The sequence below is a fragment of the Varroa destructor genome, unplaced genomic scaffold, assembly GCF_002443255.2.
Source record: "Varroa destructor unplaced genomic scaffold, Vdes_3.0 BEIS01000001.1, whole genome shotgun sequence".
Classification (NCBI taxonomy): domain Eukaryota; kingdom Metazoa; phylum Arthropoda; class Arachnida; order Mesostigmata; family Varroidae; genus Varroa; species Varroa destructor.
The window spans coordinates 35,199,998-35,224,821 of NW_019211454.1; the positions used below are offsets into that span (position 1 = coordinate 35,199,998).

General features: G+C 41.3%; 1 long non-coding RNA gene across 1 annotated transcript in view; it reads left to right on the top strand.

Annotated features, from left to right (window-relative positions):
* The window catches only part of LOC147758562 (uncharacterized), a 107,429-nt gene that overhangs the window by 44,052 nt on the left and 38,553 nt on the right, over positions 1–24,824 (top strand). The window lies entirely within an intron of this gene.

Consider the following 24,824-nt stretch of genomic DNA (forward strand, 5'->3'; position numbering starts at 1 on the left):
GATCGACAGCACAGCGCTATCCTTTGTAAAGGCGTCTAGCTAGAACGACCGACGACACTGAACAGACACTTGGATCCTCTGAGAGGCCTTCCCTTTATTCCACTGCTACCGATTCTAGATTGTATGGCTTCGTAGTAATTCAGCTTCCCTCGTACAGAGGCGAAACTTAGGTAGCCTAGCCCGTTCAGCACCTATCCGATGGAAGTTGTCATTTTGTTTTTTTATAAAAGTTGTAGGATTATCAGCAAATAGCAATCTACTTTACAACAGTTGCTAATAGAAACCGAAATACAGTTTCCAACTTAAAAGCCTAATAATCTAAATAACGTTCCCGTTAGGCATCGTTTGCGTCTAATTTTAGCGGACGGAAAAATCCGTTTTGTAGAGGTACAATTCCGTATTGTACACAGACCCGCAGGTATAATAATCTAGTATAAGTTCAGATGTTCGGTCACTTATTGTGCTTAAAATGCCGGCTTCAAATGAAAATGTATAGGCTGAACCTAATTCTAGTATTTATGTCCTAATTAGTAGTAAATTATTTTATGAGACGGTGTATATACCGAACAGCTGAACCGGTACGACCCTCAATTTCCGATCATTGAATAGCACAAAGGGAAGCCTCAGCACAATTCGACTGATCTTAGTGATGCATCTAGAAAAAGTGCGGCTCACAGCTGTATATTGAAACGTATCAACGAATCCGAAAGTAACAAACTGAAAATAGCAGAGCACCAGTTTGAAGTATGGTACCATCATACGTTCCAAAGACGACAGCGGATCCAAATCAGTTCAGTATTAGGGTGTCCGTACTCAAGTAGCTTAGTATCACCATACGGAAAGCCATGCACGAGGCATGCCAATTGCTTTTGTACAGGGCTTTCGTTAAAGCAGACAACGTTTGGCGGTTTTTCTGTAAAAAAAAAAATTCGTTTCTCTAAAAGAAAACTACAAAGCCATCGTGCTTGACGTCGAAAATTTACGTTCGGAATAGAAACGACAATTAACTATTGTCTAATTATCCGACCCAGACGAACTCTTGCCAAAATTACAAATTCGTTTGGTTGTTCGAAATTACCCACCGTCTGCGTTATTGGTAATTTCTATGTGACTTCCGAGGGGTTCGAGAAAGATTTTCATCAAGCAGCACAAAATGGTTTTGACTAAAAAAAACTTAACAATCGGTAAAAATAGCAAATTTCTAATTATCCCGGCATTGCAAGAAAGCACCTAAGCCTTCAGATAAGCCTCAAACCTTAATTTTTTGAGATTTTTCAAGGTCTAAAGAGGCATATTCGTCATAGTTGTCTCTGTCAGCGTATGGAAAAATACGTCTAAATGGCTCTACGGGTCAGAACGGAACTTACTGGTAGACAAGCTCAGTATTCTGTCAATTTACCCCGAATAAGTTTTAATTCAGCGTAAACCCTACAGACGTTAAATGGCTAATATAAATCATTTGTAGGTGCTATACTATACAGTATCAAGCTAACAAACCATAATGTTGTCGTTACTGTTTAATCTGTGAGTTAACAGCTAGCTTTGTCATCGATGTTCGCCGCTCAACTACGTAGATCCTTGATACTTTGTCCTGTCGTATTTGCAGGCCATTGTCCATCGATAGAGGAGTTCTCTAGCTGCTAGTAATCAGTCAAACGCTTAAATGTACAGATCTGGTCGGATATGCTTTCTTTTCATATTCGGTTACGAGCACAGACGACGAAAAGTCAACCAAACTTGGGAAAAAGCAATAAAGCTAGAATAGAACATTTCGCCTACGCGCACTTTAAGCCTGACTGATCGATTGTATGCTGGAAACGGCGCCGATGCTTTCTTCAGCGTCTGATCACTGCCAGAAACCGACAATGTATTTGTGCGCTCGCATAAACGCAGACGCTCTAAGAGCCTATTTAACATTTTTGTTTAAATGTCTTTTCCGTAAGAGGTACAAGGAGAAGGGAAGAGGCGGTAAACAACGACCGGGGATGGAGCTGACCGCGCGTTTGAGGTTTACCAAGATCGATTCGGGTTAATATATCTTGTACATTTAGAAGACTGCCGATAGAAGGGATTGTTCGAAAACGAGCTCCGCTAAAACAGTACATCCAGTTGAACAGATCATTATTTCTGCCATCATTGTCCATCAATGACATTTATGAACTACCAACTACCTTGTCCGTTCAAATGTTTGCTAGTTATAATGTGAGCGGTGTTTTGTCCTTTTACATTTGTACGAATAGTGCAAAATAGATGTCCTTATGGCGGCCTCAAACTGGACAGAGCCTGAACAAAAAATCGTTTTCTCCACCAGTTCTATTCCTTAGACACGCATTGAATGGAGCACTAAAAAATAAGCGGACCAGTAATCTAGGAAGTTGTAGCCAGGCAGACTGACAAACGCCAAATGTTTAACATGAGCAAGTGTATGCTCACTCTTACAACTATTGTGCAAAGCGGGTTAGATCATAAGCCTATCTTAGTATTCGTTCTGTGTTACTGCCATAGGCGATCTGTACTTAAGCTTACAGAAGTAATAACAAAAATTATAATCAAACGATCGAATTAAATGGAAAGAGTTTGAAAAGTAAACATTGTTTCTTTCTCTTTTTACTTATTCACACTTGTATAGCACAAAATCTAAATATAATCTTTACATGTAAAGTCAGCGTTATTGCCCAGCTTACCAATCCCTGTTAGTCATGTTACCTAAAGATGTCGACCTAAATTGACGCCTGGATTTTGCAATATTTATTATCGGAGGGTTTATGGAGTCCTAGATATATTTTCGATGGTGCCTAGCTTGCCTTAGTAAATTTTAAGAATTCAGCTTCATAAGTGATCCATAATTATCAAGTATAACTAGATACTGGAAGTGCAACTCAAGTACCTTCTTCATAAGAAAAAAACTTCGTGCATCTAAAGTAGTGACATTTAGAAGCGCTTATCAACAACGCTTTGTACTCGGTGACTCACTCATACAATTATCTAATGCAAGCTATTTGTAGAAATGCGTGAGAAATTCTCGTTGTTTGGTAACGTGAGGTATATTTCATAGTTTTTTACCCCCATCTTGTCAAGATGGGGGTAAAGCGAGGACGTGAGGACCTAGAAATATGAATTCATAATACTTGAACAGGATTTTTGGAGCTTACATAGCAAGGTAACACTTTTCTGCATAGTGTCAGTTATGAAAACATCGTCTGACTTAAACAAACGATCTTCTTGCTAAACGGTAAGTACGTATACGATGGGAAATGGGCCGCTGGATACAACTCATGTTTCGGCAGTATTATGACGGTTCATTAGGGCATAATGACGGTAGTAAGTGATATTGAGGCCGTAAAAGCTTGCAGAAATAATGAGGACTGTAGTTATAAACTTTAGAAATAAATGAGCAAAATATTATTTGAGTTGAAGTTGAACACTGTAGTAAGTTTAGGTTAAGTTGTTATTTGAGTGACCAGAATCTTCTCATGCCGAATCTCACCTCACCTCACCTAACCTAATAGCCCCGTTGCTCCAAACGTACCGCTTCACGTTTGAATTTTAGATAACTAAAACCCTATTCGTCTTCTATAATTTTATTTCTGAATAAACGTATAAATAAAATATATATTCCTATCACTATGTGTAACCATATTTCCATATTCGATCTATGATACAAATGTACCCGCTATGTACAGTTCTGTTTGACTACGATGAAAAAATCATCGCTTATAGTTAATTTTGAATTCTCACCTTGTGCACAATATAAACCCAGTTTACAAACATTTGAAAAATGCTTCTTGAAGTTCTATAGATATCGTCGACAGGCCTGGCGGGCAAGTACGGCCTGTCAATTATATGACGAGATACGTCATTTCCAACCTTAAACTACATATATGTATAAATAATCACTGTCTGAAATTTCACCTTTTCAATATGTATATGGAGGTTGCATAGCGAAAGCGATCAACCTGTCTTTACTCTTAGTCCAAGAAAGAAAAGACAAAAGCAATATATATTTGTACGTACGCTAAATTTCTGCTAAAACAGGCCACAGTAGACAGGCTAAAACAGAAGGCTATCTTGTATTGTTAAGGTATTATGGGTACATCCGTATAGAGCAGGCAGCGCGTGTTCAAAAGCGCTACTTGATGACGTTACCACAACGACCTCGTAAACTTAACTATTGCGTTGAAAAATAAACAGATCTAATAAAACATAAATAAGCTGCATAAATAACTTAATTTACTTCGGTAAATCTCAGTTAGCTGATTGCGTTGTATCGACAGCACCGGCACTTCAGACGGCTAAACCGGCGGCATATACGGACACACAGTTTGTCACAAATGTTGTATGATATGGAACGCAATTTCGCTTGTGTGCTAACAGAAAAAGAAGACTAACGAACACCAGGAATAGAAACGAGCTAAATATGTCAACTTTAGTCTATCTTATTCTGTGACCTTAATGTGGCCGATTTTCAACCTGCTGGTCTTGTAAGCTTGCCGTATTTCTGGGCTCTTGCTTCTTTCCCTCGTTCCCTCTGTGTGCTTCCTTCTTAGTCAATGAAGCGACAGCTGCTTTTTGCTGGTGCAACGATCGAGGGCAAATTTAACGGCTAAGAAAAGGCAACGGCCTCTAGTTTATTGCCGTAGATCTTCTGTGCCTCTTGTATCCCTAAACATGCGAATGTATCCGAGTCGTCTCGACCCCAGTCGTCGTCGTAGTCATGCTTTGTTCCATTATGCTAGAGAACGCGTACGTATCTCGTTTCGGCTTTTACACTACCATAGCAACTACTGCCATTACTCTAGTGCACTGCTACAACGAGCTGTCCATGGCTGGGCCGTTCGAATGAAGGTACAAAAAACGTTCCCCTGGCGCCCTTCACAGCTATAGTTCCCCAGCGAACAGCGGCTCCCCGCACTCACTAGTCGTGAAGAGAGTGTCCATTGTTCTTTGGTTCTTCTCTGTCGCATTTTCTCGTTTTCCACTTCGCTATTACTCTCTCACGTTGATAGTTATTTTATTTGAGGCATTCGCTTCGCTGATATTGCCTTTCTGCAGCGATAACGCTGCTGCGACGATCGCTAGCGCGACTACGCGACCTGTATGTGTAGTCGCTTAGAGGCTAATGGCCGCGTCTACCCTGGCTCAGCTCGATTCGACCCGGCGCGAAGTTCTCCGTTTCTTTTCGTTGCGATAAAGTAGTGCTGTTTGAACGAACTGGTAAGAAAAGCTGACAGAACGGGCAGGCGTTTGCTGGCCGGCCCTCGCCTGCCGAGTCCGGCAACAAACCCGAGTATTCATAACCCACGTTGACGTCGTCGTTAGCTTACGCTCGTCGGCACCGTTGTGTTCCACTCGGTGTTGGACGCGCTGAATTGGCGGCATCTTCAACAGTCGCAGGCAGCAAAAGCATAGCTTACTATGGGACGTTTGACAGGCTATACCGACATATGGTTACGTTCCCTGCGGTACTCCGCCCCCTTCCTTACATACCACTATAGAGCTGAAGTGCTATTATAGATGCTGGTTAGTTAGGTTCCCTCAGCTTTATCTACTAGTAACAGTTTACACAGTACCATAGAAGAAATGTGTTTTGATATAGCGGAGTTTAATAGAAATGGCCACTTAAATATTAGCAACGTAAACGTCTTGGCACGTTCCAATATTGTATCGTTTATACGATTTTTTCAATAAAGCTTTTTATGTGGTACGCAATTGAATCCGGTTGCGTATTGAACTCCGCTTTTTATTCCTAATTTATTTGGCGCGTGGCACGTTTTCATCACACGACGTCTCGTTACACAAACTCATTTATCAGACGCTATCTTAGTCGTTATATCCTTCTCTATTCAGACGAACCATACGACTATGGTCTATTGACTTTCCACCTAGATTTTTCGGCCATAATGTATCGCATTTATTGGCCAGGACCTGCATTTTTCGGACCGTTAGTTTACAACCATTATTATTATTAATTTTTATTTACGAAAAATGTGTGTCAAAGGTGTTTATCCATCCATTTTTCTAGCAAAAGTTATACTTTTTATCGTTTTTAGAAGACTAAAAAATGACCTGTCGTCTTAAATTTTCAAGGTACGTTTTATCGATGATGTACTGCATTGCTTGGAACGGATGAATGATTTTTACGGCCAGAATCAAAGGCTTTCGCCGCACAGTCCTTAGCCCAGTCATCTTAGGATTAGCGTATAGCAACACCTACAAGCGACCCTAATGGTCATGTGTAGAAATTACATTTTTCCAGATTTAATAAAATGAATGGACGTACTTAGATTTTTTAATAAGCCTCAATCGTACTTTTCTAATTTCAATGGAATTGGAAACGGCTTTACAAAAGCACCTATTATTGATTGTGTTCTTCGACTATATGGGCAATCACCTTATATGCGTATAGTTCTTCCTATAAGCAACAGGTGATATAAACTATGTCCTTTATCGTGAAGCAGAATAACGGCACGATTTCGAAGAAAATGAACGAGTTGCGCCTGAGCTTCTCCTGTTTTCAGAGCAGTTTAGGGTGGCAAACGTCTGCTATTATCGTTTTCATTGCGAATTTGAAAATGACTACGCAAAAAATCCTATGTTAACAATGCATTGCTTTTGACATCGAAAATCTGCTCACACTCTGATCGTAGTGCCCAAAAAAAAATAACATATGTAAGCTCCACTGAAGGGTACACTCACTTCCACTGCAAATATTTGACAATGGTTTGACCGACGTCAGAGCCATTTGCCAATGAACCTCCCGAGCCCATTCAACCCCCTAGTATGCGCAGGCAAGATAAGCTTCGCTTGCAAATCGAAATGTGCCTTTTTATATCAAAGAATTTTCAAATCGATATTGCTTTACCCACAGCTATCCATTGCAGTATACCTTAGCATACCTTGATCGAAACATCGAGCCAGATCAGAATTCAAATTCTGCTTTCGACCCGTTAGCACTAGCCAGAAGACCTTATTTTACACGTAATGACGCAAAGTACACTACCTGCGTTTGTCAGCAGTTTTTCATCGTCACCTTCACCGTAAACACGGTTCCGCTTTAGGAGGATCTGCACTGTCAAGAACTGTCGTTGAACCAGGCCGTTGTATGTTGGTCAAGTCCCCTACGAGCAGAGAAACAAGCTACCTGTCATTCTCTGTCCTGCCTGCACTACTCCCATTGTAGCTATATCCCCTTTTCTGTGCCGTTGCTCCTGTTCCTCTTGCTGTTGTGATCGTCGACTTCATCGTTGCTGTCATGCTGTTTCTCGGATCTAGCAGGCGATACGGCACTGCCGCTACGAAATGTTTCTATGTGCAAATCAGCCCTGTATGCATGCGACAAGTGCTGCTGGTGTGTTGCGGCGTTTTGCCGCTCCAACGGTCGAACTGTTTTCATCTCCTGAGAGAACGGAGTGCCGGGGGTTGGGGACAGGCGACAGGCTGACAGACGAACGTGGAAGTGCTCCGCTACCATAGGAAAAATGACCCGAAGCCAGTGCGCGAAACGCCTGCCTGGCCGCAACACCAAAGGGGCTGTCGCGTTGCGGTTACTGCCGTTGTGACTGCACTGCTTCAACAGACCGACCGAAATAGTATGATACCGATGCACGGCCACGCATATATACGGATATGGACGTATAGCTGTTGAATTAGTGACAGAAGGAGTCGGGAGGTGAATAACCCTTGGTCCAAGTCGGATGCGTTCATCGTAGGCTACTGCCAGCGTCTATAGATTACGGATTTCTGTCTTCTGGAAAGATGGATTGTGCCATTCGTACGACAGCATGAAGTCGTATGAAATCGACAACGGTACAGCTGTTGAGATCGAGAGGAAGTGATGACAAATGTTTTTGCGCTGCCAAGATGTGTATTGGTTATATAAAGTCATGTTTCGTAGAAGCCTTGGCTGCGTCCGTCCAGGCCTGCATCTGTAGGCAGCACCTGAATGTTTACAGATATCTGCCATTTACTACTTGTTCAGTCGTTGGCTCCGTTCACGAATTAGCATTCTCTGCTTGTACGATTACCTTTCGACCAAATGATCCACTAAATAAAGCGCTGTTAGAGCATGAGCTTCCGAGCTAAGTTATTGGTTCAAGTATCAAGACAACGTTATCGGAAATACATTTTAAGAAACCGTAAGTTTAGGATAATGAGCAAACGAGCAATGGCATATAATGTAACTAACTATTACCGACACCTTGCAATGTATAGTTACAGAAGGCAAGAGTAATGCTCAGTGCTAGACTTAGAGGGCATGTGTCTCTATCTAAGCGTATATAGTCAGCTTTTTCGTGCTGGAAGAAATAAAGCAACGGCGGCAACAGCAGACGACCTTTAGATCAACATTGAATAGAACACATTGTTGGGTTACAATGAATCCACATAAGAGTTATTTAGACATCACCAACGTAGGTGCAATTTGTAGTAGACCCGCACGCATCCGACTTTCATTAGCTTATGCACAGATCCTTCCCAATTGATCGGTTTGGTGGGAACCCGTTTTTATCAGGAGCACGGATTACCCGGGCATTATCTGCGGAACGCAGAAAGTCGTTCGAAGGTATCGATAACATGAAGCCAATTGATCTTCGTCTCTAATGACGACAGAGATAAAAGGCGCACTAGATCGGAACGTTTAAGCTACATACATACTACAAATCCGGAATAATGCAATGCACTCGTACTTTGTAGGGTACACATTAGCTTAGGAGGTATCAGGTCAATTGGTTGTGTCGTACTCAATCATAATTATTTGTCGCTCACCTTCAACGCACACATTCAAGGCAGGTTTACAGACAAACCCAACACAATATATCGGTGTCAACGTCGGATCGGTACGAGTTGAAACACATCCTGAAACCCCCCTGATACAGAATCCATATTTAACAACGGTGACAGGAGGTGCCGCTACTGGCGCAAACGGCCGCCGGTGGCGGCTTGAAGAACAAGTTAACCACAGTGGAAGCTTGTTACTGCCAAAGAAGCCGTGACGTTTGTAAGAGAAACGACCCGTCCATCCCCGTGCGAACAAGTGAGTTGATATATCCAATTTGAAAGGTACAACATTTTTTTTTAAGAACCGTTGGTTTCTACATTGGTGAGGCTCGTATATTCAAATAGTTCATAATAATAATCACTCCCATTTCCGTTGTCAGCAGTGAAGAGGCCGAGGGCACGCCGTCGACCGACATGAATGCAGATAGCGGCTTTGTAACAGTGTGCGCGAGCGTCTGGGCGTGCCGTTCGCCGTAGCTATGAAAAAACGACAGCATATTTTAGATACATTCTCTCTCTAGACCCTTTGCTAAGATTGTTGCAAGAACGTATATAGGTTTGAAGTGTCCTATGCAGCTCGCTAGGCAGAAGATGAGTTCCCACAAGCTGTTACTCGTTTGACATCGCTTTCAGTCTTTTCCCTTTTTTATGATAGCTCTATATCTCACTAACGTTCTTGTCGTTACGCTTGTTGTCCTAGTTAAATCGAGTAATGAAATTCGTGCTGTTTATCACAGCGTTTTGAGCCATGCATCGTTTCAAGTCTGAATATTAATGTAAAACTATATATAGAGAATTCTGTTCTATTTATACGAATTTCTCCTTGCCAACGGGGCTATATAATGCGTACACTTAATTAATATAGAATTCATTATTAATTGTCAGTTATGGATGTATGTAAAATGTACACTCAATGCTGTGACTTGTCTGAGCATCTAAGCGTAGGGTGGTAAAGAGCTTTACAAGGTAATCGTCCGCTAGGTAGTTAGGTAGCTCGTAAGGCAGATGTTTATTTTACGTCTCTTTTTTTTGTTTTTTTTTTAATTATCTTATTATACTATGTCGAAACTAACGAATCGTTGTTCTTCCGATGTCGTGCGATATTTGCTTTTCACAAAGACGTAATGATAATGTTGTAGCACACACACACACACACACATTGCTTTGTATAATCTTAAAGTAACTACAAGTTATGTGTTAATTTTTTTACTTGGTCAGTTGTTGAGTCGGTACGATAAGGCAGGAATAGTGCAATATTTTGGACGTATTTGATGCGAATTGACCATGAAAAATTACTGCACGTAACTGACGTGACGCATATATTCACGGGTTGGCTGGAAGCTGGTCCGTGGAAGGTATCTTTATCAGCTTACTATAATATGCAGCATGAATGAATGTTTGTACACTTGTGGAAAAAAAGCAACTTTCAAAAGAAGTTGATTGGAAGGAAACAATCAAATTCGGAGCAGTAGATATTCCAGTGTTTAGTTAACTCTACAAGCGAGCTCTTATTATCTATATTCAGAAATACAGAGTACAGTTGGTTACGAGGCGAGGTGGCAGTATCATCTACTGGAAAAACAAACCTAGCCGTAGCAGATATCGTTCATACGCGAGAGGCTTACCGAAGAGGATAGAACAGTTTCAGCCTCACCGTTGATCTAATAAAAAATCTTATGGGTGTGCCAATGATATGGCTGCCACCCAAATCAGCAATCTACATGAATTCAATGAAAATTTAACGACAATTTCATTTTTTTGCTGATTTTGCGCTAAGATATGACAACAATTAATCCTTTTTTCCCGTTCTCATATAAACTGATCGGCGCCCCATGCTAACGCGGTTAACGAAAGAGAAAGACATCATTAAAACTCTGTTCCCGTAACATCATAAGCATAGAAATACGAATGGCGGTTTGCCGTTAAGTGAAACGTAAGGCCACAGGTCGCAAAATATTTACAACTGCAAAAAGTAGACCTAACCGCAACACTTGTGTTAATTGCAAACCCTTACCTACAATTTGGAAGCTTACATTTTTCAAGCTATAGATACGGGTATCGCCTAGCTCAAAACTCTTCCCCCTCACGTTCGGGCCAACAGTGCTATTATACTATTGGAAAAATCACTTTTACCAATAGAAATAAATATCTAGATATAATAAAAACGGCTCGATCCCTCTGTCTGTTTGTCGCCGGTTTGAACCGGACAAGCGATATAAATAACATTCGTACAGCTGTGTAGCCGTACCGACATGCATCTGTTTGGCACTCTTCTCTCGCGGTATATACAAATAGTAACCGAGAACATCAACAGAAAGTGGCGGGTTACAGATATTCCGGATAGTTCGTCGTCATTTATCTCCAGTTTGGAAAGTAAAACTATTTTTTGCGGGCACTCAAGAACACACCCGCACATAGATCCGCAATGTTCTGTCATCCCGAACCGTAGCTGTTTCACTTGGCACTGAAGCAAAATTTCTTTCTACAAATATTGCAATATGGAACCAACACACTTTCGGCAACAAACAGACCACCCGTGGCATTGTGGGAAAAAAAATGCGTTTATCTGTACGTGAATGCGCAATATTGTGTCTATGAAATATATGGCATTTGTGCAGGTACCTCATGCAAAACAAAGTGACGCGAACGAGACGGGGGTTCGTCCAGTCATTCTTATTGAACTGTCAGCACAACTGCTCGTCACTAACGACAGCTCATCACTGCCAGCGTATAATTGTCCATCGAAATATATGGAACAATGTAAACGTTCTTCTGCTCGAGAGACTTTTACTCAGCGTGATTCATACGCACCGGTGGTATTATTTAGTATGACACATAAAGCACGCTTATAGGAAGAAGTTCTTACAAGAAGGATACAAGAAGTTCTTGTATCTTCACCTAAGAAGTGAGTGTCTCTTTCTCCTGTATTGAACGACTCCTTTTTTCACATGGACAGCCACGAAAAAGTTAACGATAACGCGCGTATTACACAATGTGTCAACTGTAAGTTGTATCGTCACAATAGTTCGACGATACAGCCTATGCGATGGGAAAAATTACCATGAACAAATAAACTTCAGCTTTGCAAAATTCTACATAAAGTCCGTCTGCTTCTATAGCAAGAGAGGACTACTGCTTACCATCGTTTATTGATACGGTTGCCTAAGCTACGCCTCATGAAAGGATAGCTTTCCGACTGCGGGGCTAGAACGAGTATCAGCGTTAGAAAAATATGGCATGGTTTTATTTGGCCTTGAGATTTTGTCCGGTATCGCTATAAGACGTTTCATCAAACGGCTAGCTTCCGTGTACCACAACGCATCCCTAACATGAGTTTTCATTTATCCTAGAAATCACGTTTGCTACATTGGAGTCAGTTACAAAGCGTGTGCGAAACCCAAATAGAATGCTATATCTGTGATACTCAACTAGTTCGTTTAAACACGAGCCTCAGCTGAGCCACTGTTCAATGTCACATTATCAGAAAAAGCCGATCTGGAGAGCCAGCGACAACAAATCATTAAGCATCGGCCAGTTTTTTCTGCATACTTCCAGAATACTAAATTTAGGTTTAGTTTTTAAAATTAAGCGATCACACCGGACCCATCTAAAGCCTATTGATTTAAAACAGATTGAGCACTTGAATTAGGCGGCTACGTCACGGACGTCCTATATACGGTCCACCGTCTTTGTAATTGTAATGAACTATCTGATTTCAGTTAATATCCGTCCTGTTTTTTGATACATGTGCTCTGGACTGACGTAGTAGGTTGCTGCAGTAATTGGCCGAATGAAAACAAACCATATGGGACAGTCGCTGATCACTAACGGTATCCGGCGGAAAACGAAAATGTTTGTCGCTAATCCAACCCAGCAGTAGTGGTCTTAGTTCCGAGTAATTCCTGTCGTCGTAGCGATATCGAAACGTACTCTAGAATACTGTATCGCCTGAGCAAGCATACTCGCTATTCCCTACGAGCAGGATCGTAATTATCCGACGACGGTAATAATAATCTAAGTATAGTGTAATTCGAATATGTCTGCATATCCACCTATCCGTTATATCGCTTTCTTTGCTTCGGTGCGGCTAGCTTGTATTTAGCACAGCGATGCCGCCGCCGCCGCCGCCGCCGTTATCGGCGTACGTCGGCGGCCGTCGCCGAAGTCTTTGAATCGTTTTATTCTAGTGGCTTCCAGACCCTGGACGGATGAGCCAACAAAACGTTGGCCTGCAAAGGTTTAAGGCCGAGCGTGTGCGTGATCCGCGTGAGCATATGGGATGGCGACGGTTAATTGTGATTGGTTGCTGGCGTTCCCTTGAAAACAATGCGCCCTGCTATCCCATGAAGTTATTATTGAATATTTAATTAGAATATCCCATAACAATTATAGCGGAAGAATGTAATCCTGTTAGATACTATTATAAATAGTCGACTAGGGGGTTCTATGTATTGATCAAGACAAAAGTAGAACCTACGCTTACAGTTTGCCTCTTGACCTTTTTTGCCTACTTAGGTTGGACAATTCCTACGGGCAAGCCGGTAAAGCACAGTGATTCTTTGAACTATACGCTCTTCATTAAGCATGTTTCACGGAGTCACGCAAGACCGACGACATTCTGCCGGCGTCTTTTACACTTAACGTAAAGCGGTCGTACGTATGAGTAGCTGTTCTACTATGCGGACACTATGTGTATGTACATACATGAGGATTTAAAGCTCTTCATAGTAAGATAACGTGTAAAAATATTGCTGAGCTATTGTTTTTGGCCGTTCTTCTCGTATCACGGTAAAGCCGCCTATTAGTGCGGATTGAGCTGTTAGCCTCCGATGGCCAAAACGTTTGTAGTGCCTAAAGTGGACATTAAGCGACGTTTGTTTGTTTGCCCCCGACTGCGTATATATATATATATATATCTATACTTGACAAACGCTTCGAGCAAGGTGAATAATATCGCTCAATGGATCGTAACTACTGATAGTTACAAACGAATCGTGTAACACACTGTATATATGAATAAACATAGTCCTAAAAAGTATATTGTAATAACATGAAATTCGTTTATTTTCTTCACTAATTCTATGGATCTATTATAGCCGTAACAGGTCGGACCCAATTTTTGGCCAATAAAACGGACAATTAATTTTTGTCCTCCAAACTCTTTCTATAGCTAGCTGACCCTCAGCTATCTCTCGTACCGCCGTCTAAACGGACCAAGCAGTAAAAGGGGTTGTTCCAATGAATCCTTATAGAAAAATCGAAGCGTTTCTACGCATAGATTCAAACCGCATAGATCCACCTCTACGTGTTTCTGGTTAGCCGGCAGACGGGCTATCACTGTAGCACAGCGTAGATAATTTGTTCGTTGGTACATTTAAATCATCGCTTAACAAAGAATTAAGGCTAAACGTAACGTTCGAAATAAAGAAAAAGGCGTATTTACGTTATGATAAACAAGCTACGGAAGAAGATATACCGTAACATGACAACGTTGAGGATCAACGGGTATCTACAGTCTAGCCTCGGGTCACGCGCTGCATTGTACTGTGGCGTACCGACAATCTAACCGGCCGTTATCTTTATTCAACAACCATCACCCATGAGCAGCCCGCTGACTCGACTGAAAATCGTTCTATTGCCATTATCTCTTTTTGCAGTTGTAACAAAGATATAGGGACGATGCTACTATGTTACCGTTCTATTGTAGTATAAGACTGAATAGGTGAGGTTACGACCTTCTGATATCGTATTATTGGCAACAGTCAACGTAGGAGACTTCAATAGCTGTTCTATTGAAAGCTTGATGCGAACTGTAGATGAGAATATTGCTATTGAAGGGTTGCATCTATCCTTTTCACGAAGCCAGCGAGACGCTTATGTAACCTGTGAGGTATCGGGCGAACCTTCTATAAGGCCTTTTAGAAATATCTAAGGAAATGCTAGACCCTAATTTAGCTCGAATTAGAATGCTCAATTTGTGTAGTATCCAATGCTACAAGAAGCTAGAGGGAAATTTACGTCCGGTACAGGGAAATAACTCATGAGCTAAATATAATTTTACTTTCGTACTTTCATCAGTTTCTTTTGTCACATCGATACTTGGATGATGTCGGTTAGCGTCACGCTAGCTAGCTTGACATTGTTAGTCTTCGTAGACTTTTCGCAGCACTCTTATCCTCGCTGTGTCTGATTTAGGTCATTATGGATACCCAAACGATTCTAGCTGTGAACGCTTATTAACGCTAAAATAACAACCCCCCTATCTCCTGCCACATGAAGACCTCTACGAAACAATAATCATTTCATTTTATTTAAGTAGTTGCTAGAAGGCATTTCACCGTCTTTCTGTCTAGCATTGGCCGTGATGTCTTCTCAACGAACGTGTGAACGACTGCTTGATGACCAGACCCACGCTGCCAACGGGCCGTACTCTTAGGTAAATCCTCTGACGTAGCGTTGACCTCACACTATACGTTTTTCGTTTGTTACGGACGGAGATGCTCAGCTTAAATATTTGAATAAGACAAAATAACGCAGCCTTCTAATGTGGGGGCTCTATTAATGAACGCCATAGCTTGGGAAAACAGAATGTGTTTATTAAACAGAATATATATCCTTGTTGGCTAATCCCACCAATGCTTAAAAAAAATGTAGTGCCCATTTAAAAATGGCAGTTTTTTTTTCACTGTCTTATGAATAATAGAAAAGAATATCAAAAACACGTTCACAGAATTTGGAAGTTTACTTTAGCATTACTAAGCAATGACTATGTACTAATTTACAATATTTTTTTAGCAAATATTTATAACTTATCTTCAGTTAAATTGAAGATCGATCATAGAAGTTGACGTTGAGGAGGAGGCATAATACTCCAGAGATGCACCCCAGCGTTGTTCTAACAAACAGAGATAATTACTCATTTGCTGTAATTTTGCTCAATTGGAACAAACTGTTCTCGATGCTATTTTCGTCTTCGTCGTAGGAACAGGAGTGCATAAGCAAATAGGAAATACGACTTGCGACTCTTCCTGCCAACTTAAGTTAGCCTGTATTGTCATAGCCGTCAAGACACGTTGCCGTGCCAGAGAAGAAACATGGTTCGAAGAAAAAAACAGGTAAACTATTATCGACCAGCTGGAAATGAGCGAACGACAAACTAGTTCGCATCTTTGAATTTCGTCCGTTAGACTGTCCATCACTGCAGGTGCATTTGTCATTACTTCGATAGTGTCCAAAGAATTCTATTACGTTCGACGCGCTCCACGACACCCAACGTAGCCGGTAGAAGCACCCGCAGCAGAAGCAGCGAAATCTTTGTCCTTGCTCCTAATTTTTCGTGCACGCATCTCGGTTGGTGTACAACAGTTGTCACATTTTGCCCCCTAGTATCTCTCTCATATTTAGCGACAGTTTTATTATTAGCGACACATAGCGATGACAAAGAGAATAGGACAGAGCAGGGGCATATCTATATGTCGTTAGTTATAATACGCGATAGTGTACATGTCAGTTGGAGTATAGGGCACACGAAGTGTTTGAGTCCAGACAACACCAGTGGTGTAAACTATGCTGAAGGGAAAGAACAAACTATTAAAGCTCCACCGACAAAACCGCTAATATGACAAGGCTAAGACTTATCGTTGAAATAAAATAACCAGTATCATTTATAGCAACCTTATCGTTGATGAAATATTGAACAATGGGAAAAAGTATAGACCTTCTTCTATTTTTAAGAGGGTACAAATGCTTGATACGGTATTAAGGGCTTTCGGTTAATGTTTTGTGGCTTCAGTAACCGATCAATGCACGCGTTCGTATTAGAGAGAAGGTCAATAAAATCAGCGTTAATGCAACAGCGTTATCAATTTACATACATCTATACAGAATATAGAAAGGTCCATCTGTGAAAGCAGCTACTGTCTGGAAGTTCAAACAAAGCTCTGCACAGCATTAGACAGCGAGCGAGAAAAAAAAGTGATAAATCGCGCGGACGTTAGGCTACTTCGGTTCTGACGTTTTCCAATAGACGATTAAAGCTAGCGTTTGTCACTGGCATTAGCGAAAATACCCAAAGTGACGGGTACAAGCTCTCGCTATCGGACGATCTCGTCTATAGAAAAGGCGCACTGAGGTGCGGAACCACGCGCAGTCTTTAGCCGTTAGTTGCATTGGAGAGCATCGTTCTTGAGGATCTATTTTCTGACACAGACAAGTGGAAGCTAGAGGAAAAGCCAGTATGGCAAGCAATGATCGTTTGAGCGCATAAGGAAACGCAGATCGAGATTAATGCTGCCTCTTCACTCTTGCTCCGAGAACGGTCATATGATATCACCGTTGTCTCATAGTCTTTTGATCCTTTGTTCACTGATACTTGCTACCGGCGTAATGACTATAGGCCTATTTTGTTTTCGTATGATAAGGCCGCTGTGAGCGCTGCCTGCGGAACATCATACAAAGATAATTACAGATATATATATAGAATGACTGCGAACGTTATGAACATTTAAAAAATGTTCATAACATTCAAGTATTTTTCAAATAATTATTGTTTATAAACGAGTATGGAGAGCACTAACACTTTTAAATACAAAATGAAGAAGATTAAAATTATTATCATATTCATCAGAACTATAGAAATCTTGATGATCAGAAAGAGTCGTCAACAGCAACGCTCGTGCCACTCACTTAGCTACAGCATAAGATATTAATAGTTCAAATATGTAATTCTGTATAAAACTAATTTTTCACGAATAAAGTCCCTTTGGTATGTCGTTTTTTGGTGACGAACGTTCCCTTAGCGCAGATCTTCTTTGTACACGCTAGAAGTATATTGCGTGACTTTTTCGAAATATTAATCTGTAATAAATAAATGATACACATTTTCCCATAAATAATATGACGTTTGACTTATTCAGCAGTCATACGTCTCATCGATTCCGTTTTTCCTGGCTTGAAACGTATTTTTGACGGTTTTGGAAAAAGAAGTTAGCTAGCAGTCTGCAAGAGGTGACGAAACCAATCAAAATCATTGTTCGTGTTTGCTAACAACTGTTATTTGACTTTGCCGCCGTTTGTTGTTTGTTCTGCTTTACCGTGCTGTCCACGTGTTTTTACACTGCTCTGCCTCCACTCTGAATTCTTCCATTTGCTCCATCCTGCGCTGCCCCTAGCTAGCGTTTGTATTAGCGAGTCCTGAGGTGTGGCCGTGTGCGATTGTATGTGCGCTTTAAAACGTGAAAACGTTTAGCGTCAATGCTTGCCCCTCGCTTCGCCTTCCAACTGCGTTTTTGATGGTGTTTCTAGTTAAGTACCCGCAACACGTCGCTGATCTTATTATCTAGCTTCACCACAATGGCGATCCCGACAATCGGCCGGTCAGAGAGGCATTAGAAGGAAGCCAGTTCCACATTTGCATGGAAACTACATTTTTCCTGAACAGATCTGACAACAAGCGGGCACAGAAATCCTTCCACATTGATAGTATATTTATTAGCTCAAGCTCAGCCCATAATACCAATGCCTTATGCTGCAACTTCCCTTTCTGCCAGCTCAGTGGACAATGTACCATCTCTATTTGAGTGCGTTACCGATGTTAGGATGTCCAATGTAACGCATGACACGGCCAGTACGTATATAAACAGAACCTGACGTTGTAATATAATCCATATAGTTTTCCCCATACTATTAGAAACGCATCGATTTCCAACCTATATGACTAGCTGTTGTGCAGTCGTTCTGCAATCAAGTCGACAAACATCGAAGTCTGCCATAGAACAGCTGCTTAGGTGAATAATACAGAACGCTTCCATTGGTAATAGTCCGAAACGTCGGAGCGGCCATAGGGAGAAGGCCTCGAAGGGCTTCTGAATATACGTTTGATAGATTTGAAGATAGATCTATCAACCAAAAAGTAAACACGCATACAGAAAAATATGATGATTTTTTTCTTCAGTCTGCGGCAGTAAAATGACGCTAACAATAACCAAAAAGAGAGGAATGGCGGAATTGAAAGATAGATACAGCTTTGAATATGCCGCAGTTGACCTGGCGTTACAGGTAACTATACGCATTGACAAAAAGATTTGAAAAAAATGGCTAAACAATTTTTCTTTCGAGAGCCGCAATATGGAAAGTAAGAGAAAAACTCTATTATGAAGCGGAAAATGTTTGGTGGACAATTCGCGTAGCGGCCGTCAACCAAACCAGCAGCAAACTATTGCAACAGGGACCGTCTGCCAAATAGGCCCTAATGGAGCGAAAATGAAGTAGCAGATGCTTGTTCGAGATAATATAGGCAACAAACGTAAAGATATGTTATTTTCTGTTTTCTATTAAAAATAAAGCAATTTAAACCAATGGTTGCACTAACACTGGTATTAGTTGCTGTTATTGTTGCTAAAGGGGTAGTTGCTACAAGTTCGCTAACCTGTAACGCGCTGTGTTCGTTTCCCATGATTTGTCGTCCAGAATATTTCCTTTTTGTGTAGCCAACTGGCAACAGAGCGCGTACAAACGCAGAGAGGAAACTGTCCAGCGCTGAACGTGAAGAAACGCCGAATAGGGCAAGGACGAAGGACGGCAAAGATGTATTCCACTATAGTTATCCAGCCGTGATGGTACATGCGATACAAATTGTACGAGATGAATCCATAAACAATTGTGTTTGCCGCCGCCGTCGCCGAAAATCGACACCATTCTTACTATGTATGCAATTGGCAAAGCTTGGCGTCCAAATCGCTGATATGATGATGATGAAGAGTGCTATATTAGAGCAATAGGCCAATGGGAATCCAGCTAGCACATAATCCAAAACACAGCTTACGAAACTTCTCTTTGCCTGTGTGAGTTGTTATCGTCGATCTAGGTGATATACTATGTCACCCCGAATTGTTTTCACGACTATTTTTTATTAATTTCATAATTTAATACTGTTCGTAACGAAAAAAAACGGCCTCAGCTGGAACACCCTGCAGCAGAGCTGGACATGTGATCCACATAGGAATTGGCGGGACGGCAAATTCTGCTAATTTTTTATTATTAAATTCGAGTGAACGCTCTCCTTTGGATGAACTCGGCCTTATATGTAGATACGTATCAGGACAATTGGCCGGTCGAGGGAAGCATCGTGGTCACGAATAGAGCTGTATCATTGACAGTCCTTGCATCTGTTTGACAGTAATCACTGTGTAGTTGGTTGATTGCAACTTATTTTCGTTTGATTTAAGTCAGCTAAGCTTTAAGTCAGTAAGTAAGTTGCTTTATTCGATCCGTCCGTTTTTGGATTGTTGTTCCTGCTGCTGTTCATTCTATTAGCTGATCAGTCTTATTTTTGTTATTTTACTCCGCGGAGCACTCTCATTGAAATTAAGCTTAACGGATAGAAAATGCTACTGGTACATGGAAAAAACTGTGAAAAAAGTACGACACCAAGGGTAGTGATGTACATCATTTTTCCTTTATTGCTTAATTCGATGCTTGCTTCATATCAACGCACGTTGTTAAAGCTATTTGTAATTTTATTTTTGCCTAATTTAAAATAGGTAGTTTCACTAGTACAGTTTTACACGAATTTTAGATAAACTTCATTTGTAGATAAAATGAAGTTCCACTCCTTTTTCCCGATTTCGTAGCCGGCAGGATTAGGCGTAGGAAAAAGCGACTCGATTGTTTGTTTTTTGCTACGGTTTTTGTGTTCTTTTCTACGTTCTACGAAGCCGTTCCAAATTTCATTCTACTATACGAGTATGTACTCTCGTATCAGTAATCCCACAGTGCATTTAGGCTGAGGTACACACACCCATCCATATCGATTCCTTCAGATGCTTCACGATTCTTTACCTTTTTGGCTTTCGTTTCAGCTACGCTATCGGTAAGTGGTGGGCTAATTCACTGAAGGCATTGGCGTTGTGTGATTGTGTCTATGTGAAACCGTCTGTTTGAGGGTTGTTTCTATTGACCACAGTGCGTACTTCAGAGGCAGGAGCAGCACTGAGGCCGCCGTTATGCTCGGCATTTGGCTCGTCATCATCATTCACTCGTTTTTGGTCGTGCCGTCGCCCCCGTTCATCCGTACGTTCGCTGCTGGCCCTGCAGTATAAGCGACTGTGGCAGTGTCTAGACTTTTGTTGGAACTTTTGCCCTTTCTACGTGTGTCTCCCCGCAGAACATCGTTCTCTTACTACAACGATGGTACCGGTAATGGCTTTCCCAACAGGTCTGCTTTTGTCCAGACACAGAATAGAGCTTATTCAGTGTTTGCCGTTGACTGTCTTTGCGAGTGGCATCTGACTACATTAACTCTTGCGCCTGTACATATGGTGGGCAAGCCTAAATAATTTTGATTTGGTAAACATAATAGGACAATGTTGGATGAATAAAATAACAAAAACGGAATATATATATATATATATATACATATATATGGACAGGTAGGGTCTGTGTTTCGTAAAGAAAAACATGAGTTTGAGTTTAACGGGAAGCAGCTGTCGGACATTATGCTGATTTGTAATATAGATATATAGCTGCAAGCAGACGCTTCCATAGTAATAACTAGACAGTTAAAAGGTCACCTTTAAAAACACTGGCTTATGGAAAACTTAGACAGGTTCAAAAAATCGTTTGGCTTCTGTTCCTCAGCGACAAAAAAATACATGCTAAAATCATACCAAATTCAATTCTATTCACTCTTTAACACCATCGTTTTACTGGCGTTCGATTTGACTGCAGCTCAGTGCAGAATGTTTCATCCTCTTCATTGGGTACCGGTTACTCGCGCAGTCCAACAGTACTTTATATTACACCGGTGCATGCTTCGTTGGGAGACCCGGCCTTTGGGGTGGTTGGCCCTTTGCGCACTTCGTCTGACACACTGTGATCGTTTGCGAGCGTTGCCCCTTGTCAGTAGAATCAAAACATCGAGCCCCGGTCGGTTGATCATGTAGCAGCAGAGCTTTCTTTCAGTTCACTGAAGAGGAAATGATCAGGTTCTATGGAGCGCATCAGTGGCTGTCATTTTTTTTCTGAGCAGTGATGGCAGAACGACGACGCTGCACAGCAGAACGAAAACGATACTAGCGATGCAGAAAATTCCGATTCGAGAGTACAGTCTTGTGACCCGCTCGCTGCTCAAAATCCTCTTCGTTTCCTAGATTGCCATTATGTTCTTGGCTTGAGTCTTTCCCATCGAATAGACAAAACGCACACGTGTGTTTCGTCAAAGAAAGAAACTTGGCCGGCGTCGTCAAAAGAAGCACCAACCCTTCACCAGGAAGATTTCTATTCTGTTTGCCTGCAGCATCTTCTTCGTAGCTGTAGTGTCGGCGATCATAATTGCTACCCTAAATCCTACAGTATATACCTTACCAAAATATCTATCAATACTAATGGCATACTTTCTAGCGATACTTATGAAACGGAATTTAAATGTTAATACTTTAGTTACTCCCGAAACTACATCGAGCAGTAAAAAAAGAAAAAAAATTCGTAGGCCCGGTTTTATAACGTCCGGCTACGACGAATATGATCATTATGATAAATGCTGCCAACAATGTCGATATACAATTTGAAAGAGACAAGGTTCAATTCAAGCTGATCTATCACTACCAACACACGAAGTTTCATCCAACAGCATCTGCACGGAGACTATTGTTTTTAGCTTTGCGTTTCGAACATTTTCTTTAGCGCTCGCGAGAGCGGCTAGTAATAACAACGTTCGAAGCTAACTGTCAGGGCCTCCCATCTCTGCTGCACATCTGTTCGGCTTTTCTAGCTCCCATTTCCGGACGTTCCTAGAAAGGTTCGAAATCGCATGGCCGCTCAGTCCTGTCCAGGTCGCGTCACACTGGCTCGACTTCTTAGGTTCCACCTACAGCCTAAATATCGACTAGGATTTCTGGATAAATTTTCTATCAGAGGATGCCTTGTAACCTTTTCACTTTTGGGTTTTGTCGCCTCTCGCTCGGCAAGGCTCCAGATGAGGCCGTGGCAGGACGTACACAATATTATCTGTCTGGAAGGGATGAAAGCACCGTTGCAAACAAGAACATACGGCGGTCTAGCGGTGCTGGTGTCTGCGAACTATTTGTTACGGAGGTTTAGTAATCAAAGATACGAAATAAAGAGAGACCAAACTTAAGCAGAACAGCTGGAAGTCTCATCTGGGAGCCAGACTAGCGTGTGGTTGATTTTGGGCAGCGTCGACATAGCTCACAATTCAACGATGTTTGCTTCGTCCTAGAGAGGTAGGTCGACTCCTGACATGCACACGACGTCGCACGACTTGAAGGTCTTTTTCAGAACTGAAGAAAGGTCCAATAAGATGCATTCAAAGGAGGAGGCTCGAGAGATGGGTGTAACCAAAAGGAAATAGTTTGATTCTGCTGGTTAGGAGCGGGAGAGGAAAGGGGGACGGGTCGAATGATAGAATAAGGGGGTGATTAATGATGTAAATCGCCGATCACTAGCGATGAAGCCAATAGCCTAGAGATGTCGGTGTCTCTTCAAAGACGATCTGTGGACAGCAGTATGCTATGCTGCAACAAAACAGGACCCAAATAACTTGAGTAATGTCGACACCTGAAGGTTAATTTATTTCTTCTTTCGCTTGCTTTCAAGGTTTGTTATCTTGTAAGATACATAGAAGACGTAGTTTCGAGTATAAATTGATTTTCAGAAGCTTGTGATTGTGAGCTGACGCCTACATCGCCAGAAGCATATAGAAAGACTGATAATTCTTCTATACACGTGTTTGTTCTTGTATTTTACCTTACACTTCCAGGACAGACCGATCACGTAAAACCTTGTAAAGAGTAACAGCGATAGTAGTTGTCGCGGAATCCTACAAAACTTTCCAAGTGCGAAAGGCTAGAAACAACTGATTTTTTATCTGTTAAGTAAGCTTGAGTGAGAATCGGCAAACACTAATTAAGGATCAACATAGAAGGTCAGAATGCAACTCTTCTAGTGTGCCCAGTCAAATGGTTTTACTGTATGCCTTTTTAACACTTAATGGAATATTTAGTATAGACATATTGGCTACGCATTGCAATGAACACTATAATAGCTGAAAACCGCACCCACCTTCCTATATCTAAGCTTAGCTAGAATTCTCGTTCTCTCCATTGAATAGCCCTTTCCGTATGTATTTGACAGACGATTCAGACAAGGTGTGTAACTTATTTACAGGAATCACAATCGGTAAAGTTATCTAGTCGCTAGTCTAAACGAGAGTTAATTACAACGAAAGCCCTCAACGGCAAGAATCTATTTTTTTATCTAATAATACCTAATATAAAATTAAGTATCTCGGTTAAGTATAAACGCACCGATGACGCTCAACAAGATCTAAGTAAATATGTCACCGAAAGCTGTCTACCTGCGGTGTCGGATGATCGCTAATAAACAAGCGAAACTTTAGTCAGCTCATTGATTCATGCTGGAAAAGGCTTCGAAAGCTGTGTCCTCTCCATGTCAACAGAAGAAAAAATATTTATGACTGTAAATCTAACAATAAAACTTTGACTAACTGTCCTTAGCTAATGGTAGTGAATCGCCTCATAATCGTTTTATTATTTAAGACGTTAAAATCGTTGTATTAATATCGTTATATGCTCAGGTACCACAAAAACGAAGGGCACCGGGCCTACAACTAGGAAACGTCAGATTCGATCTCCTCGCAAGACTTTATAGTGTTTCAAATGTTTCAGATCCTTAACTGTGTAGCTCATACGACTTGAATTAGCGTCAGTATACCCCTTTCCCGTAGAATACTTTAATTCATTCCTACCGCAAAAATCGCTTATATTAGCGGGAAGGTGCTGAAAAAACGTTTTGCTTCTTACTACGAGCCAGCTGCTAGTATTAACCCTTTGAATATTAAGCTTATTTCTGTGTTACGATAAATATGTACCTCTTAGCTTTCAGTATAATCCAGATGGCTATTAAGCAGGTTTGATACAGAAGCTTCAACGGGTTTGCTTCGAGCAACTGATGCACCTCCTACTGAATCAGAGAAAGAAGGAAACGGCATGCGAATGTTATAACCGCTCACA